The sequence below is a fragment of the Jatropha curcas genome, chromosome 11 (genome assembly GCF_041381405.1).
Source record: "Jatropha curcas cultivar XTBG-Jc1 chromosome 11, XTBG_Jcur_1.0, whole genome shotgun sequence".
In the NCBI taxonomy this organism is placed as follows: domain Eukaryota; kingdom Viridiplantae; phylum Streptophyta; class Magnoliopsida; order Malpighiales; family Euphorbiaceae; genus Jatropha; species Jatropha curcas.
In genome coordinates this window covers 25906167-25915443 of record NC_143161.1, presented here as the reverse complement: position 1 = coordinate 25915443, position 9277 = coordinate 25906167, and the positions used below count along the sequence as shown (strand labels likewise).

Sequence of the window (9277 nt, the reverse complement as noted above, 5' to 3'; positions counted from 1 at the left end):
GATATCCTTCCATTGGATGGTTTTAGGTATAACAGTATTGGTTTTAGCCAAATCAGTTTGAAGAAACTTAGTTTCTCCAATTTTTGGTTGTAATTTGTATTTAGTACTAAAAGCTGAATTCATAGCTTTATAATGGATTTTATAGATTAAAGCAATTGGAATAGATCCTTGCTTCATTTTATAATTATGAGTTTTAACTTCTAAAATTATACTTTCTAGAATATTAAGATCATTTAAAGAAACAGTCATATCTGGATAAACCTCAAATGAGATTGGTCCTTCACTTAAGCTTGTTTCAACAGATCCTAATAAAGAATCTTGAAAATTTAAAAATCTAGCATCTCTTACTACTGCCAATATACTAGTGTTTAATCCTTCTCTAGTTAAAGGTTTTATACCTACTTGTATTAATCCTATATGAATATATTTATACTTTTTATTTTTATGTTGCTGTAATGTTTTAGATGAAAGAAGAGTGATCCGTTCAAAAGGTTTGCTTAATTGAAAATCACGTTCTTCAGTTTTAATAACATAATCTGTGTTCCATAACGGAAATTTACTAATTTTATAAATTTGTTCTTTATCTACTTTAGGTATTTCCCAATCATCTATAGCTTTACTAAAATCTTGCAATATTAATTCATTTCTATTTATTATTCTTTTTATTTCTGAAGAATCAGAATCATCCGATTTAACATTACTTACAGATCGACACAATAAAGGATCCATTGTATAATATATTAAAGAATCTTAGAAGCTACCCGAGTATGCCCTCCGGTTATACCCTTCACTGCCCAACAAATCTCAACAAATGGGTCTTACAACGGGTTCATATGGAATCGGCTCAGTGGGCAAAGCTAAAAGCTTCATTAATATATATATATATATATATATATATATATATATATATATATATATATATATATATATATTACTTCATTTTCTCTTTGAAATCTCTCTTTAAAATCTGAAATCTTTCCCAATTAAAACAAAAGAAAATACTCAAATATTGTAAATTCTCTCTTCTCAAATACAGCGCCATGTCAATATATAGAAAAAACTCATGATCCTCTTTTATATATATAATAACTAATATAGGTAAGACCACTGCTTCATTTTGAACTGAAACCAAATCATACTATAAATGAACCGAAACCAGATTGGAACCATCAATTCAAAGTTTTGAATCGGAACCAGCAGTTCAAGGGCCGGTTAAGGTACATGTGAATATTAAATCTGAACCTGAACTGATTCAGAAACGGCGGTTTCAGTCCGTTTGAACTAGAAATTTTCTATTTTTATTTTCAAAATTATAATCAATTAGCCTATTCTAAACACCTCTAAAGTCTAAATAATATTTTATTACATGATACACTTTACTTAAGATTTTTTTTTTGAAAATACACTTTACTTAAAAAGTTAAAAATTTAAAAAAGTAAAATGGTAAAAAAAAAGTGAAACATTTAGTCTAAAAGTATATTGTTTGATACGAATGGGAGTTTAACTTTTTTTTTTCTTTTAAATTGTTTACATGGTTTAAAATTAGTTGTTTGAAGTATTTTTCAAAATTTTCTAACAATGCATTTAATTAATAACAGTTACAAAAAATGAAAATGAAAATTTATTTGATTATTTTTTGTAAAATTAATTAATTTTATTCTTATATGAAATACCCTGAATTTTTACTTTCAAAACCTTTAAATTTTTATTAAATAAAAAATCAGAAATTTTGAATGTATGGGATACAAGTATAATAAAATCTCAATTCGAGTCCAAAGTTTTGCGAATTGGGCCTAAACCCAAATATATTATCAGAATTCCCGATTTGGAGACACTTCAAATTTTTGAGAAATTAAATGGAACTCTAGCTGCTAATCTATTATAAATATAAAAATACGAGTGTGACTAATATATAAATTAATTATCTTAAAATCAAATACTATTATTATTATTGTTTTTATTATTATTGAGTAAAATAAGGAAATGTTCTGAAACTTAAGTAAAATAATAAAAATAAATTAAACCGAACCCGAAAATCAATTTGAGTTTTTCGAAAACCAGGTGAAAATCCGTAAACCAAATAAAAATCAAGTCAAATTACTGATTTGGACCAAACTGGTTCGAATCGAACCGGAATAGTGTAGAAACTCAGATTTTCTTTCTCTTTTTTTTTTTTTTTCTTTTTCTTTTCTTTCTTCTTCTTCCTTCCCTCTGGAACACGGACCCCAGTAGCTCCCCCTCCCCTTGGTCTCGTTTTTCCGACCACCAGAACCAGCACCTCCTTGCCGCGCCGCCGCCTCACCGCAGCTCCAGCCTCTCTTCCTGTTTCTCTCTTTTCATCTTTGGCGAGCGCAACTATCGCAGGGAACCTGCGATTTCGTCCGATCAAAAAATCGCGTCGCAGCTCACTCGATTTTCTAGCGATCAGCGATGAAGCTCCGGTCTCTTCCTTTCTCGCATTCTCTCCTCTGTTTCCGGTTGGCGCAGCAAAACGAGGAGCTACGATCGCTATTTCCTGCTTTTGGACAGTCGACTCGTCGTTTCTCTGCTCCTCCAGCGAAACCAGCCAAGGATCGGCCGGTTGAGCTCTTCCATTCCCTCTAGCGACCTCACCGGCCACGATCCTCTCCAGCTCTGGCCAAGCTAATGACGGCAGAATCAGATCTTGGGTAGTAGAGCAAATTTCGGTCATTTTAACCGAAAATTTCCAATTTCCAGCTCGTTTTACAGCTAGGTAAGCTCATCTCTAACTTTCTTTTTGCATATTTTGTGATTCTTTGTGCTAGGATGTGGAATTTCATGTATTAGTCAAGCTAGAGTAAGGATTAAATCCCTATATATTCCATATATGCAAATTTTAGGAAAAGGTTTGATTTTATTTACTAACTATAATTAAAACACATTCTAGTGAGTGTTTTGAAGGGATTAATGTAGCTTTAGATTAGAATTGAGTATTGAATTTAAAGTGGCAGCCTCTAGCTAAAGAAGATTATAGTTTTTGTCGAGTTAAGTCCATATTTGGTGGTAGAACTATGTCTTTCGTAAATTGTTGTTAATGTGAAGGTTTAATGATCGAGATAGAACAAAAATGAGAATTTTCTTGAAATGGCAGCAACTATTTTTAATTATTCCTATAAAGTATTGCTGGATATAGTATATATGGGGCTGTAAGTTTAATTTTTTTGCAAGGGATTTGTTAATTGGTGGGTAATCTATGATTTCAGCATAGAAGAACTCTGAATTTTTGTATATTGGCAGCAACTACCTTGAGATCTTGTGTTGTTTTAGAAGGACAAATATATATAACGAGTGTACTTTTAAGATTTTCTTACTATTTGATGTGTAAAAATTTTTAATTATAATTGATACACGGTTAAAATGAGTTAGTACATATAATTTTGTTTGATGAGGATAATGATTTACAGATCAATAAGCTGAATCATGAGACCCCACTTAATTATGAAAAGGAATACATAAGTTATAGATATATATGATTGTTAATAGTATACAACTGGATAGTTTTAACTAGTAGAATTGATGTTAAGCAAATAGCTATTTTCACTAATTTGCTTATTTATTTTTTTTCTTAACAGTATATAGTAAGTTAAAGTTTGGCATTGACGATTAAATATTAATGTGATTGCTTTGGATGGAGGAAGGGAAATAAATTTGTTTGATTGCCCGTCGAATGGGCTGTGTGTATTGATTGATAAATATATGATAAATTTTTTATATTTTAACGGGTGGATAGTCCAAATTTTAGGGGAGATGTTGCCGAAATTTCGATAGAACTTAGACTAGTTTTAATTAATAACATAATTAGTAAGTTTATTTAGATTAATTCTATAACTTAATTCATAATAAATAAAGTGCTCTAATTATTTATTTATTATCATTATTATTCATTTAATTATTTAATTATTTTCATTATTATTGTTTATTATTATTATTATTATTATTTATTTTATCGTTGTTGTTTATTGTTAATATTATTTATTTATTTATTTGCTTTTGAGTATGGATGTCTAATTGTGCATTGCATTACGATGTTTGACTGATCAATATATCTGCATTTAATTGCAATGTTTGATTAGTTGTGATATGACAATCTTTTGCCATGTTTGTGTGGAGTTGGGATGAAGTGGGTCACCATGAATTTGTGAGGACGGTCTATGAAATATGGAAATTGTGGAATTTGACCGTCAGCCGGGTAAATGGGAGATCGGCGTCTCCGTGTGCACTTGATGATACGGATTTTATGGAAACCATAGGGTGACTTCTTATTGGGCGCACCTGATAATCTGGATTTGATGGTAGCCTGCAGGGTGGCATCCTGTAGTGTGCGCCTGATGATTTAGATTTGACGGAGACGACCGTGTTGCCTCCTCTTGGTATGGAAAAGAGAGAATGAAAAAACAATGAGAGTGTTGGTCAAATGAGGATTAGACCGGTCGGTCATGTATGGGGGATCGGCTCCCTGGTGCACACGTTATGAGAGGATGGGCTATGTGTGAGGACGGGTCATTGGGGGTTTCGGTGACGCCACAGATCAATTTCCACGTGATGTGATTATGTGAAGATGTTAATAATTATGAGTGCTGGTGATATGCCATTTGTGTGACTAGCTGTGTGAGCATATAACTAGTCGGATGACTAGATTGATATATTTACACATTTGTGTGAATGCGTATGTTGTGCAATAAGTATTACTCCTTAGAAGGCTCACATATCTTGTTTAATTTTTCAAGAAGTAAGTTTCTCTTTAATTCGGTTAAGCTATGTTCCTTTGCCGCAAGGCTAGAAAAAAAATTTCCCTAGTTCAATAATTATTTTGCTATGTATCTATATGTATAAAAATCTATGTATATCTAACCGTTAGTGACTCCGCAGTCGTAGAATTTACATATATTTAGTCGTGTATTAATATAGATGAAATGATTCTGAGAGCCCATATTATAAATGTGACGTATTGTAAATTGGATTCAATCCGTGAAAAGTTAATTTGGGCCGAGGTATAAAATATTTATGAGATTTATTTTGCATAGTAATATGGGCTGAATGTTTGAAATTTATATTGAAAAAGTGAAAATTTTAGTAATTCAGGCTTATTACGGGCTTTGAGGGCTTTAAGCTTACCTGGGTTCTAGTGCCGGTCCGGCCTATGGTTTCGGGTCATGACATTATATGAGTATGGGCATTCTAAATTTTATTTAAAATAAAATTTACTAATATTTTTTAAACTCATTAATTTTTTAAAAAAAAATATGTAATATTAGAATCGATTTTTTTTTTTTTGAAAAAATAATACATATATTGCGGAAACTTTTCTCTTTGAAATCTCTCTTTAAAATATGAAATCTCTCACAATTAAGATAAAAGAAAATACTCAAATATTATTAATTCTTTCTCCTCAACATATAGGAAAAAATCATGATCCTCTTTTATATATATAATAACTAATATAGGCATAGCCATCGATTCATTTTGAACCGAAATCAAATCATATTGTAGATGAATCGAAACTGGATTGAAACTATCAGTTCAAAGTTTTGAATCGAAATCAGCGATTCAAGGGATGGTTAAGGCACATATGAATGTTAAAATCTAAACCTGAACTGATCTAGAAACAGCGGTTTCAGTCCGTTTGAACCGAAAATTTTCTATTTTTATTTTCAAAAGTATAATCAATTAGCCTATTCTAAACATCTCTAAAGTCTAAATAATATTTTACTACATGATACAATTTACTTAAGATTTTTTTTTTTTTTGAAAATACACTTTACTTAAAAAGTTAAAAATCTAAAAAAGTAAAATGGTAAAAAAAAGTGAAACATTTAGTCTAAAAGTATATTGTTTGATAAGAATGGGAGTTTAACTTTTTTTTTTTTTCTTTTAAATTATTTACTTAGTTTAAAATTAGTTGTTTGAAGTATTTTTCAAAATTTTCTAGCAATACATTTAATTAATAACAGTTAGAAAAAATAAAAATGATAATTTATTTGATTATTTTTTATAAAATTAATTACTTTTATTCTTATATGAGTACAGGCATTTTAAATTTTATTTAAAATAAAATTTACCAATATTTTTTAAACTCATTAATTTTTTTGAAAGAAATATGTAATATTAGAACCGATTTTTTTTTTTTTTGAAAAAATACTACATATATCGCCGGAAACTGTGATCGAAACCGTTGATTCATCGAAACCGCATTGAAACCGGCCAGAACTGGAATTGGAACCGGAATCAGAACCAAGACCGGCGGTACAAATGCCGGTTCAGGTTGAACAGTTGACTTGCAGATTCCACCTGGTATCAACCTCATGCAATTATCAAACACCAAGAATCAAAAGTCATGCACGGGTAACTCTGTGACCCGTAAGTCCAATAAGGAACGCCTAATCATTATGATGTTTTCCATTAGTATAACTTGCTCGGAAAAATAAACAACTTTCCAGCAAAGAATCCAAGAAAGCAAATGCAAGTGCAATAAAGGTGTCACAGAATCATAAACTCAATATAACAGTTCGAAATACTCACATTTGGATGCAAACGGCAAAGTTCAGGAATGACTTCAATAAGCAAGTCTGCACCCTTTCGATATGCCAGTCTACTTGCGACAACAATGACAATTTCATTACCACCAGCCAGGTCGCTCTGGGGAAGGCTTGAACATTGCAGTGTTCACAGCATTTGGTTATCTCAATGACCTTTTCTGGAGGAAGACCTGACCCTAGCACCGTGTTCTCCTTTCTTGTATGAAAAACAAATATGGCCCGAGTTACATCTGCTAAAGTAAATTGCAATACCTTGTTCATGTGGATGCTTCCAACATCAGTAAAAGCATAAAGTGAATGGTCCGTGAAACCAACTTTGTAACCCATTTTAAGAAATGGTCTCCATGGCACATGGTAAACTTTCAACCCACCAGTCATGTTTCGGACCCCAGCGCGATTACCATAAGCATGAGTCATAACCACCACTGAAAATTTATTTATGTAGTGAATGGTTTATGCAATCAACAATATCTAAAACCAAGGAAATCAATTTGATGCTGCTCTCTGGCAGACAGGAGGCTGAACCTCTGACCTTGTGACCAAGCTTTAACAGGCACCGAGAAAGGTAATAAATGTGGTTTTCCACACCACCAAAGTTGGGGTAGAAAAGGTCTTAAACCATCAAGATTCTGCGCTTCTGATTATCCATCAATCAGTCCCTGCAGCAAAAGTAATCTCCTGTTTATGACAAGAACAGCAATTATCCATGAGGCAAGAGTATGAAAGACATGGATATAATTGAGTATTTTAAAAATGAAGGGAAATACACTAACAATTACTAACATCATACACAAATAATAACAATAACAATACTCTAACATTGACACAATTTTTGTCACAGAATACTTGAACTTTTTACTTGATTATCAGAAAGATAGTTTCAGAAGCAGTGCCAAACAAGTTTAACAATCAACACAAATCTGGAATCTTAAATCGTGCAGAATTAACCCAAACGGCAGTAAAGGAAGCTGCAGAATATATTATTAAAACAGAAAAATTCTTGGATGCACTTGCTACATGTCCATCCTCTCTTACATTCATGCGTGATCCACTTTCCATAATTTCAGTGAATCCCACGTGAATGTCAGTACTGTCACAAAGTATGATTTGAGACATAGTTTGAAGGAATCGTATTGATTGATTATTCTGTTACTTTACACTGTTTAATATAGCTAAGGTACAGGTCTATACAAGAAAAGAAATAACAATAAAAGATAATTATTCTCCTCCTTAATTGTTCCCTAATTATGTATACTGATTGGGAAATGATGGAAAAACCGATCCCACATTTTCCTCCTATTTCCTTTCTTACTGACACTCCCCCTCAAGTTGAGTAGTGGGATTGCCAATCCTCAACTTGCCAAAAATTTCACTGACGATTATTCCGTTCACTGCCTTGGTTAATATATCTGCTAGTTGATCTTAGAGCGTAAGAAGTTTAATTCTACACTACCTACATCTAACTTCTCTTTTATGAAGTGTCTATCAACTTCCACATGTTTTGTCCGATCATGTTGTACCGGATTTTCTGAAATACTAATCACTGCCTGGTTATCACACATTATCTTGCAAGCCTCAAATGGTGGAAACCCAATTTCAGTTAACAATTTTCGCAACCACAATATTTCAGTCAAACCTCATGCCACTCCTCGAAATTCAGCCTCTGCACTGGACAAAGTTACAACTTTTTGCTTTTTGCTCCTCCATGTGACTAGGTTACCCCCCAAAAGAGTAAAATATCCTGATGTGGACCTCCGGTCCACTGGATTACATGCCCAGTCAGCATCAGTATACCCCTGTATTTCTAAGTGTCCATGTGCTTTGACCAGAACTCCATGTCCAGATGTCCCTTTTAGATACCTTACAATCCTCGATACAGCTTCCATATGGTCCGTCTGGGTTAATGCATAAACTGGTTTACCACTCCGACCACATAAGCTATGTCTGGCCGAGTATGTGAGAGATATATCAGTTTTCCAACCAACCTTTGATACTTCTCCTTACCTGCTAGTTCTGCTCCTTCCACTATCTTCAGTCCATGATTCACCACCATTGGTGTGTCAGCGGGTTTACAATCGATCATTCCCGTTCTGCCAACAGATCTAGAATGTATTTCTTTTGACATATAAAAATCCCCCTTTTTGATCTCAGAACCTCAATTCCGAGAAAATACTTCTGTCTTCCCAGGTCTTTCATTTCAAACTCTGTGAACAGATTTTCCCTTAGCTTGGTCATTTCTTCCATGTCATCTCCTGTAATGATCATGTCATCAATATAAATGATCAAACAGGTTACAAGTCTGCCTTTCCGCTTCAGGAACAAAGTGTGATTGGAATTGCTCTGTTTGAACCCATATCCCTTCATTGCTTGTGTAAATTTACCAAACCAGGCTCTAGGTGACTGCTTAAGTCCATAAAGTGATTTTTTCAACCGGCACACCTCCCCTTTCTGGAATTCCTCTGTGAAACCTGGTGGAGCCTCCATATAAACTTCTTCTTTCAGATCCCCATGCAGAAAAGCATTCTTCACATCAAACTAATGAAGTGGCCATCCCTTGTTTGCTGCTATTGGGAACAATACCCTGATAGTGTCAATTTTTGCTACTGGTGAAAAAGTCCCTGAGTAATCAATGCTATAAGTCTGGGTATATCCTTTTGCCACTAATCGCGCCTTGTACCTTTCAATGGAACCATCTGGCTTATGCTTTATTGTGAAGACCT

General features: G+C 33.2%; 1 long non-coding RNA gene across 1 annotated transcript; it reads left to right on the top strand.

The window, feature by feature from the left end:
• Positions 1 to 2203: 2203 nt before the first annotated feature.
• Positions 2204 to 5042, top strand: LOC149492827 (uncharacterized). The gene is made up of 2 exons (XR_016318679.1): positions 2204 to 2734; positions 3594 to 5042. It is a non-coding gene; the product is annotated as an uncharacterized LOC149492827 (long non-coding RNA).
• Positions 5043 to 9277: the final 4235 nt, after the last annotated feature.